Here is a 10,976-nt window from a genome sequence, read left to right on the forward strand (position 1 = left end):
TTCTCAGAGGTGTCTTTCCCTGGAAATAGATGAAATGGATTGGAAATGGTGAAACTGGCAGTGTAGGAGGCAAAGCTAATAGGTATTGAGAACAGACAGGAAGGAACAGATTGGACAAACTAAGGAAGTGAAATTGACAGATTGGGGAGAGGGCACAAGAGTCAAAGATGACAAGTCTTGAACCAGGAAATATGGGAGGACAATGATGCCATAAAGCAAACATAAAGATGATGAATGGAGGTCAAGGTCTATATCTCTGCTGGTTTTAATAGAGAAAACTTTCCATCCCCTAAGTACATAATCCCATGCAATATGTTGAACAAAGATTCATAATGTATTATTTGAATCTAAAATATTTTATGGTCAGGACTTCCCTGGTGGCCCAATGGCTGAGACGTCATACTCTCAGTGCAGGGGACCCGGGTTTGATCCCTAGTCCAGGAACTAGATCCCACATGCTGCAACTGAGATTGAAGATACTACATGCAGCTAAGGACCCAGTGCAGGCAAATAAATAAATAAATAAAAATATTTAAAAATATATATTATATTCATGTAAATGTTTTTCCTTTTTGAACTTCTGACTTAGGTGGGAAGGAACAGGTAGCCATATCCCCAGCACTTGAAGACTTCAGACTGTACCTAAACTCTCTCTTCTTCAATCAAAGAAATATTAGTTAAAGAAAAAATTTAGTAAATGTAGCTAATAAGAGGTAGTTTCAGGATGCTGAGAATGAAAATCAACTAAGTTATTCAAGTGTGGCAGTCTTATGACATCATTATAATCTACCATAATTTGTAAGGAACAGCAGAGGAAAGCATCTATTTCATGTTTTAATAATTTCATCATTAATTTTTTCTTTTGACCACTAGACAATTTTAGGTGATTTCCACAAAGACACTGTGAAATATTTGTCAAAATAATAAAGTGTAAGTGAAAGTTAGTCACTCAGTTGTGTCTGAATCTTTGTGACCCCATGGACTGTAGCACACCAGGCTCCTCTGTCCATGGAATTCTCCAGGAAAGAATATTGGAGTGGGTTGCCATATTGCCAGTGATTAATATGGATTGAACCAAGCACTGTCCTGAAGAGCTTTCTTAGGGATTTCTCTGGTGATCCAATGGCTAAGATTCCACGCTCCCAATGCAGGGGGCCTGGGTTCGATCCCTGGTCAGGGAACTAGATCTTGCATGCCACAACTAAAGATCCCACAAGCTGCAATGAAGATTGAAGATCCCACATGCCACAAATCAGGCCTGGCACAACCAAATCAATCAGTCAATATATATATATTTTAAACATAGCTTTATTAAGCATGATGGTAAGAGCTTTCTGTCATCCCCTCCTGAACCCAAGAAATAAATAATATTATCATCTCCATTTTGGAAATAGAGACCAAGGCGCAAAGACAGTAAATGCCTTAATTGAATAAGATGACACAGTTGGTGAATGGCAGAGCTGGGATTCAGATCCTGACTCTAAACCATATTTTCTTGACCATTACTGGAAAGAAATCATCAAAGATATTGTCTCAGTGAGAATACAAGATCCAAGTTTTTTTAAGTGTTTTTTTTTTAATTTGTTTTGTAGGAGAAAATGTTGAATATCGCTTTTTATTTTGTTAAAAGAACTTGTAGCCTCATACTTCCCTGGTAGTACAGAGGTTAAGAATCTGCCCACCAATGCAGTAGACACTGGTTCGCTCCCTGGTCTGGGGAGATCCCACATGCTTCAGGGCAGCTAAGCCCATGCACCACAACTGCTGAAGCCTATGCGCCGAGAGCCCAGGGTCTACAACAAGAGAAGCCTCCACATTGAGAAGCGCAAGCACGGCAACTAGAGAGCCACCCCTGCTCACAACTAGAGAAAGCCCTCACACAGCGACGAAGACCCAGTGCACCCAATAAAACATTTCAAAAATTGTTCTTCCCTTCTGTGGCCATCGCTGAAGCACTATCGGCCAAAATGAAGTTCAATCCCTTTGTGACTTCTGACGGAAGCAAAAACCGAAAAAGTCATTTCAATGCGCCTTCCCACATTCTCAGGAAATTTGTCTTCTCTTTCTAAAGAGCTAAGACAGAAGTACAACATTCAGTCCATGCCCATCCGAAAGGATGATGAAGTTCAGGTTGTATAAGGGCATTACAAAGGGCAGCAAATTGGCAAAATAGTTCAGGTTTACAGGAAGAAATACGTCATTTGCATTGAACGAGTGCAGTGGGAGAAGGCTAATGGCATGACTGTCCATGTGGGCATTCACCCCAGCAAGTAGTTATCACCTGACTAAAACTGGACAAAGCCTGCGAAAAGATCCTTGAACATAAACCCAAATCTTGCCAAGTAGGAAAGGAAAAGGGCAAATATAAGGAAGAAACAATTAAGAAGATGTAGGAATAAAGTCATCTTGTCTATAGCTTTCATTAAAAACTGTTAAAATGAAAAAAAAATTTAATTGTAGCCTCTCCCTATGCATTTTTTTCTAAAGTGTAATTTATAGGAAATGTATTCATGACTCATAAGTGATATTTATATTACAACTCTGTCTTATTTTAAGCTAATAGGTCAAGAGCTATTGTTAGAAGGAAGGTAGAAATGGTACTCCAATAAACAATCTGAGAAGTCCGTACAGGAAATAGTAGTACACAAAGAAGCTTGCACATCCCAGTTGCTCAATGAAATATAAATTTCTCATGATGCATATGTGAAAATAATTACAGTTATTTATAAGAGGGATAGAAATAATGAGAAAGAAATAATATAAGGATTACTCAATTACACAATTTCATTGTTTCGTATTGAGAAAACGAATGAATACTGAAGAGACAGAGAACAATAACTATAATTGAATGTGAGATTAACAAAAAGCAAGTTTTATAATAAGAGGAATTTTTCCAAGGGAAGAGCAAGGCTCCTTTGTTGGAAAATGGGCCACTCCCTCAGCAGACATATCGAGACAGAAATCATATACGCACTGATTACCCTTTTGATCTCTAATTGTTTTGCTAATGTATTTTCAAAGAATATAGGTGGGGGAGATGATTAAAAAGCTTTAGAAATAACATATACCTATTCTGAATCTAAACATGTTTTATTATTTCTGTAATCACTTCTTTTTTTACAATGTATATTTCATCCCCATGACTTACTTGTTTTGTAAGTTTCTGCCTCTTAATCTCCCTCACCTGCTCATTCCTCTACCCATCACCTCCCACTCCAGCAGCCACCTGTTTCTTCTCTGTGTATATGATGGTTTCTGTTTTGAGTGTCATTTGTTTTGCTTTTTAGATTCCACATATAAGTAAAATCATACACTATTTGTTTTTCTCTGTCTGCCTTATTTTACATAGCACTGTACCCTCTAGTTTCCTTCATGTTATCACAAATGACAATATCCCATTCTTTTTTATGACTGGGTCGTATTCCATTTCATTCTTTATCCATTCGTCTATCCATGGGTATTTAGGTTGCTTCCTTATTTTGGTTATTTGAATAAGACCGAGATGAACTTATGGTTGCATATACCTTTTCAAATTAGTGTTTTTGTTTTCCTTGGGAAAATATCCAGAAGTGGAATTGCTGGATCATAGGGTCATCCTATTTTTAATTTCTAGAGGAAATGCCACACTGTTTTCCATAGTCACTGTCCAATTTATATTTCCATCAAGAGTACACAAGTGTTCTCTTTTCTCCACATCATCACCAACACCTGTTATTTGTTGTCTTTTTGATAATAGCCACTCACAGGTGTGAGGTGATATCTCATTGTGGGTTTGATTTACATCACCCTGATGATTAGTGATGTTGAGCATTTTTCATGTGTCTGTTGGCCATCTGTATCTCTTCTTTGGAGAATGTCCATTCAGATCCTCTCCCATTTTCAAATCAGGGTTGTTTGTTTTTTTTGATGTTGAATTGTTGGAGTTCTTTGTATATTTTTGATATTATATCAGATATATCTGGACAGATCACCCAGACAGAAAAGCAGTAGGGAAACACTGGCCTTACACAACACATTAGATCAGATGGATACATGTAACACTCCTTCCAAAAGCAGTGGAATACATTCTTTTTTCAAATACACATGGAACATTCTCCAGGATACATCACATGCTAGCCACAAGTCTCAATAAATGTAAGAAGACTGAAATCATATCAAGCATCTTCTCCTACCACAATGCTATGAGACTGGAAATCAACTATAAGCTAATGGGCTTCCCTGGTAGCTCAGCTGGTAAAGAATCTGCCTGCAATGTGGGAGACCTGGGTTCCATACCTGGGTTGTGAAGGTCCCCTGGAGAAGGGAATGGCTACCCACTTCAGTATTCTGGCCTGGAGAATTCCATGGACTTTCCATGGGGTCACAAAGAGTCGGACACAACTGAGTTTTTATGTAACTTTTTAAGTTAATAAAAAACCTGCACAATAGCACAAATACATGGAAGGCTAAACAATATGCTACTAAACAACCAATGGGTCGATGAATAAATCAAAGAAGAAAAATTTAAAATACCCAGAGATATGTGAAAATGGAAACACAATGATTCAGAATCCATTGCTGTTGCTGTTTAATCACTAAGTGATGTCTGACTCTTTGCAACTGCATGCACTATAGCCCACCAGGCTCCTGTGCCTATGGAATTTTCCAGGCAAGAATACTGGAGTGGGTTGCCTTCTCCAGGGGACCTTCCCGACCCAGGGATTGAACCTGCAGCCCCTGATGCATCTCCTGCATCGAAGGCGGATTCTTTACCCCTGAGTCAAATCTATGGGGTGCAGCAAAAGAAGCTCTAAGAGGGAATTTTATAGCAATACAGGCCTACTTCAGGAAACAAGAAAAACCTCAAATTAGTAACCTACCTTATACCTACAGAAACTAGAAAAATAAGAACAAATAATACCCAAAGTTAATAGAAGGAAAGAAATAAGAAAGATCAGAGCAGAAATAAATTGAGACCTAAAAAAAATTTGGAAAGATCAATGAAACTAAGAGCTGGCTCTTTGAAAAGATTAGAAAAAAATTAAAAAAAAAAAAACAGATAAACTTTTACCCAGATCCATCAAGGGAAAAAAAAAAAAAGAGCAGGCCCAAATCAATAAAATCAGAAATTAAAAAAGAGACATTATAGTTGACACCATAGAAATATAAAGGATCATAAGAGATAACTATGACCAATTATACACCAATAAAATGGGCAATCCAATCATTCCAATCCCAAAGAAAGGCAATGCCAAAGAATGTTCAAACTATGGCACAGTTGCATTCATCTCACACACTAGTAAAGTAATGCTCAAAATTCTCCAAGCCAGGCTTCAGCAATATGTGAACCATGAACTTCCTGATGTTCAAGCTGGTTTTAGAAAAGGCAGAGGAACCAGAGATCAAATTACCAACATCCGCTGGATCATGGAAAAAGCAAGAGAGTTCCAGAAAAACATCTATTTTTACTTTATTGACTATGCCAAAGCCTTTGACTGTGTGGATCACAATAAACTGTGGAAAATTCTGAAAGAGATGGGAATACCAGGCCACCTGATCTGCCTCTTGAGAAATCTGTACGCAGGTCAGGAAGCAACAGTTAGAACTGGACATGGAATAACAGACTGGTTCAAAATAGGAAAAGGAGTACGTCAAGGCTGTATATTGTCACCCTGTTTATTTAACTTCTATGCAGAGTACATCATGAGAAACACTGGACTGGAAGAAGCACAAGCTGGAATCAAGATTGCCGGGAGGAATATCAATAACCTCAGATATGCAGATGACATCACCCTTATGGCAGAAAGTGAAGAGGAACTCAAAAGCCTCTTGATGAAAGTGAAAGTGGAGAGTGAAAAAGTTGGCTTAAAGTTCAACATTCAGAAAACTAAGATCATGGCATCCGGTCCCATCACTTCATGGGAAATAGATGGGGAAACAGTGGAAACAGTGTCAGACTTTATTTTTCTGGGCTCCAAAATCACTGCAGATGGTGACTGCAGCCATGAAATTAAAAGACGCTTACTCCTTGGAAGGAAAGTTATGACCAACCTAGATAGCATATTCAAAAGCAGAGATATAACTTTGCCAACAGAGGTTTGTCTAGTTTCCTGTGGTCATGTATGGACGTGAGAGTTGGACTGTGAAGAAAGCTGAGCGCCGAAGAATTGATGCTTTTGAACTGTGGTGTTGGAGAAGACTCTTGAGAGTCCCTTGGACTGCAAGGAGATCCAACCAGTCCATTCTGAAGGAGATCAGTCCTGGGATTTCTTTGGAAGGAATGATGCTAAAGCTGAAACTCCAGTACTTTGGCCACCTCATGCGAAGAGCTGACTCATTGGAAAAGACTCTGATGCTGGGAGGGATTGGGGGCTAGAGGAGAAGGGGACGACAGAGGATGAGATGGCTGGATGGCATCACTGACTCGATGGACGTGAGTCTGAGTGAACTCCGGGAGTTGGTGATGGACAGGGAGGCCTGGCGTGCTGCAATTCATGGGGTCGCAAAGAGTTGGACACCACTAAGTGACTGATCTGATCTGATCTGAAAATGGGCAATCTAGGAGGAATGGAGGAGAAGGCGATGGCACCCCACTCCAGTACTCTTTCTTGCCTGGAAAATCCCATGGACGGAGGAGCCTGGTAGGCTGCAGTCTGTGGGGTTGCAAAGAGTCGAACACGACTGAGCGACTTCATTTTCTCTTTTCACTTTCATGCATTGGAGAAGGAAATGGCAACCCAGTCCAGTGTTCTTGCCTGGAGAATCTCAGGGACGGGGGAGTCTGTTGGGCTGCCATCTATGGGGTCGCACAGAGTCGGACACGACTGAAGCGACTTAGCAGCAGCAGGAGGAATGGACAAATTCTTAGAAACGTGCAATATACCAAAACTGAACCAGTAAAACTTACAAAATACGAGCAGACTAATTACCAGTAAGGAAACTGAATCAGTAATTTAAAAATCAGACAAGAAAAAGAAATAAGAGCAATTCAAATTGGAAAGGAAGAAGTAAATCTGTCCCTGCAGATTATACTATATTTAGAAAATCCTAAAGATGCCACCAAAAAATTATTAGAACTATATATATATATATATATATATATATATAAAATTAGTTCTATATACTATACATATATATACATACACACAGTGAAATACTGCTCAGTCATAAAAAATGATGAAATTTTGCCATCTGTAACATCATGGATGGACTTGAAAGGTATTATGCTAAGTGAAATAAGGGGTGGGATGTGGGAGGGAGGCTCAAGGAGAAGACATATGGTTGATTCATGTTGATGTATGGCAGAAACGAACACAATATTGTAAAGCAATTATCTATGCTTCAATTTAAAATACATTTTTTAAAAAGACAAATACTGTATGGTATTATTTATATATGGAATCTAAAAATAAAGCAAACTAGTGCATATAACAAAAGGACTCACAGATATAGAGAACAAATTACCAGTTACCACTGGGGAGAGAGAAGTGACAAGACGCAAGATATGATTAGGGGATTAAGAGGTACAATAGATACACTGTTAGGTATTAAATAAATAAGCTACAAGGATATATTGTACAACATAGGGAATATTGCCAATATTTATTAATAACTATAAGTGGAGTATAATCTTCAAACATTGTGAATCACTGTGTTGTACACTTATAACTTATATAATATTGTACCTCAACTATATCTCAATTGTTTTTATTCTTTTTTCAATTTTTTAAAAGGGAGAAAAGAATAATACAGTGAACATCCACACATTTTGGCTTAAGAAATGAAGTTTTACCACACTGTATAGCTCCAAATATCCATCCCTTTTCCATCCTCCTTCCTCTCTTCAGAGGTAATCACTATCCTCAACTGGGTCTTTATCACTTCTCTTTTCTTGGAATTAAATGTCCCTCATCAGAAAAACAGACATCCATGTTCTTATATTGGAATACTATGCATAAGTGAAAATAAATTCAGTTCAGTTCAGTTCAGTCGCTCAGTCGTGTCCGACTCTTTGTGACCCCATGAATCGCAGCACGCCAGGCCTCCCTGTCCATCACCAACTCTCAGAGTTCACTCAGACTCACATCCATCGAGTCAGTGATGCCATCCAGCCATCTCATCCTCTGTCGTCCCCTTCTCCTCCTGCCCCCAATCCCTCCCAGCATCAGAGTCTTTTCCAATGAGTCAACTCTTCACATGAGGTGGCCAAAGTACTGGAGTTTAAGCTTTAGCATCATTCCTTCCAAAGAAATCCCAGGGCTGATCTGCTTCAGAATGGACTGGTTGGATCTCCTTGCAGTCCAAGGGACTCTCAAGAGTCTTCTCCAACACCACAGTTCAAAAACTTAGGGCTATACATATTAACTTTGAACAATTTAACATAACATTAAATGAGAAAAGAATATATTAAAGTTTGCAAAACAATATTATTTTACTTAGAGTTACATAATATGCTAACATTTGAAACTTTTCCATATATATATATATATATTTAGAAAATTTTAAAAATCATCCATAATTTCACCACTCTGATGTAGCCATTTTTCCTTGTTGGCCTATTTTAAAGTCATGTCTGCTAATTCAATCATCTATGTAATTTCTGAGTCTGTTTCCCCTGCTTTTCTTCTGCTTATGTGTCACCTTCTCCTGCTTCTTGTCATACCTAGTTATTTTTTAATTTAATGGCTGAGGGACTTCCCTGGTGGTCCAGTGTTAAGACTCCAGACTCCCAAGTCAGGAGGCCCAGGTTTGATCCCTGGTCATGGAACTAGGCTCTTCCCTGGTGGCTCAGATGGTAAAGCATCCGAATATAATGCGGGAGACCCAGGTTCAATCCCTGTTTCGGGAAGAACCCCTGCAGACGGAAATAGCAACCACTCCAGTACTCTGCCTGGAAAATCCCATGGTCGGAGTAGCCTGGTAGGCTACAGTCCATGGGACTGCAAAGAGTCAGACACGACTTAGCGACTTCACTTCACTTCATGGAACTAGATCCCACGTTCTGCGAGAGCCAAAAAAGCTGCCACAGCAAAAAAAAAAAAAAGTATTTTAAAAAATGTAATGGTTAACATGATATTGAATATCTGAATTTTGTTCTTTTTCTTTAAAAGTGTTGCTCTTTGTTTTTGCAGAAAGTTGTTACTTATGGATCAAATTGATCCTTTTATGACTTCTTTTCTAAAGTCAACTTGATCCTTTTGTGATAAAGTTTTTTTAGAGCAGTTCTAAAGAAGCCTTTAAGTAAAACTCTCTTGTGGTCTCATAAATGCCTCACAGAATGGTCAGAAAACCATGGTCTACAGGCCAAATCTAGCCCATGGACTGTTTTTGTAAATAAAGTTTTATTGGAACACAGCCATAACCATTTGATTATTTATTACGAATGGCTGCCTTTGTGCCACAATAGTAGAGCTAAGTATTTGACATAGAGACTACATGACCTGCAAAGCTTAAAATATTTGCTATCTACTCATTTATAGAAATGACCGCTACCTGGTCATTTACATAAAATGTTTGTTTATTCCTCTCCTAGAGGGAGGACTTCGATGCTGGTCAGTTAGAGTCTAAATGTTTCCTTACTTACATGAGCTGTATGGTTCAATCACCTTACAGCTCCCTGATCAGTCTTTGCCTGCCCTTGTGGAGTTTCTCCCTCCACCTGTGGAGCTTAGGATCCCAAGTAGATTTCTGGAATCACTCTGAAAAATAAATATGGCATTTTCTTACAAAACTAAAAATGTGTTTACTATCAGTTCAGTTCAGTCACTTGGTCATGTCCAATTCTTTGCGACCCCATGGACTGCAGCAAGCCAAGCTTCCCTGTCCATCACCAACTCCCACAGCCTACTCAAACTCACGTCCATCCCGTCAGTGATGCCATCCAACCATCTTGTCCTCTGTCGTCCAATTCTCCTCCCACTTTCAATCTTTCCCAGCATCAGGGTCTTTTCAAATGAGTCAGCTCTTTGCATCAGGTGGCCAAAGTATTGGAGTTTCAGCTTCAGTCCAATATTCAGGACTGATTTCCTTCAGGATGGACTGGTTGTATCTCCTTGCAGTCCAAGGGACTCTCAAGAGTCTTCTCCAACACCCCAGTTCAAAAGCATCAATTCTTCTGCACTCAGCTTTCTTTATAGTCCAACTCTCATATCCATACATGACTACTGGAAAAATGATAGCTTTGACTAGAAGGATCTTGGTTGGCAAAGTAATGTCTCTACTTTTTAATATGCTGTCTAGGTTGGTCATAGTTTTTCTTCCAAAGAGCAAGCATCTTTTAATTTCATGGCTGCAGTCACCATCTGCAGTGTTTTTGGAGCCCCCCAAAATAAAGTCTCTCACTGTTTCTATTGTGAGAGAATAAATAATGATACACTTAACTTGTATAAATCTCAAGGAGTGTATATTGAGTAAAAAAAGACCATGAACTCCTTATTGCCAAATTCAGACTTAAACTGAAGAAAGTAGGGAAAACCACTAGACCATTCAGGTATGACCTAAATCAAATCCCTTATGATTATACAGTGGAAGTGAGAAATAGATTTAAGGGCCTAGATCTGATAGATTGAGTGCCTGATGAGCTATGGAATGAGGTTCGTGACATTGTACAGGAAACAGGGATCAAGACCATCCCCATGGAAAAGAAATGCAAAAAAGCAAAATGGCTTTCTGGGGAGGCCTTACAAATAGCTGTGAAAAGAAGAGAAGCGAAAAGCAAAGGAGAAAAGGAAAGATATAAACATCTGAATGCAGAGTTCCAAAGAATAGCAAGAAGAGATAAGAAAGCCTTGTTCAGCGATCAATGCAAAGAAATAGAGGAAAACAACAGAATGGGAAAGACTAGAGATCTCTTCAAGAAAATCAGAGATACCAAAGGAACATTTCATGCAAAGATGGGCACAATAAGGACAGAAATGGTATGGACCTAACAGAAGCAGAAGATATTAAGAAGAGGTGGCAAGAATACACAGAAGAACTGTACAAAAAAGATCTTCACG

The 10,976-nt window shown here is 38.9% G+C and overlaps 1 pseudogene; it reads left to right on the plus strand.

Annotated features, from left to right (window-relative positions):
- The first annotated feature begins 1,869 nt into the window (after positions 1-1,869).
- Positions 1,870-2,393, plus strand: LOC113884866 (annotated as a pseudogene).
- The last annotated feature ends 8,583 nt before the right edge of the window (positions 2,394-10,976 follow it).

The sequence above is a fragment of the Bos indicus x Bos taurus genome, chromosome 27 (assembly GCF_003369695.1).
Source record: "Bos indicus x Bos taurus breed Angus x Brahman F1 hybrid chromosome 27, Bos_hybrid_MaternalHap_v2.0, whole genome shotgun sequence".
NCBI classification, from domain to species: Eukaryota; Metazoa; Chordata; class Mammalia; order Artiodactyla; family Bovidae; genus Bos; species Bos indicus x Bos taurus.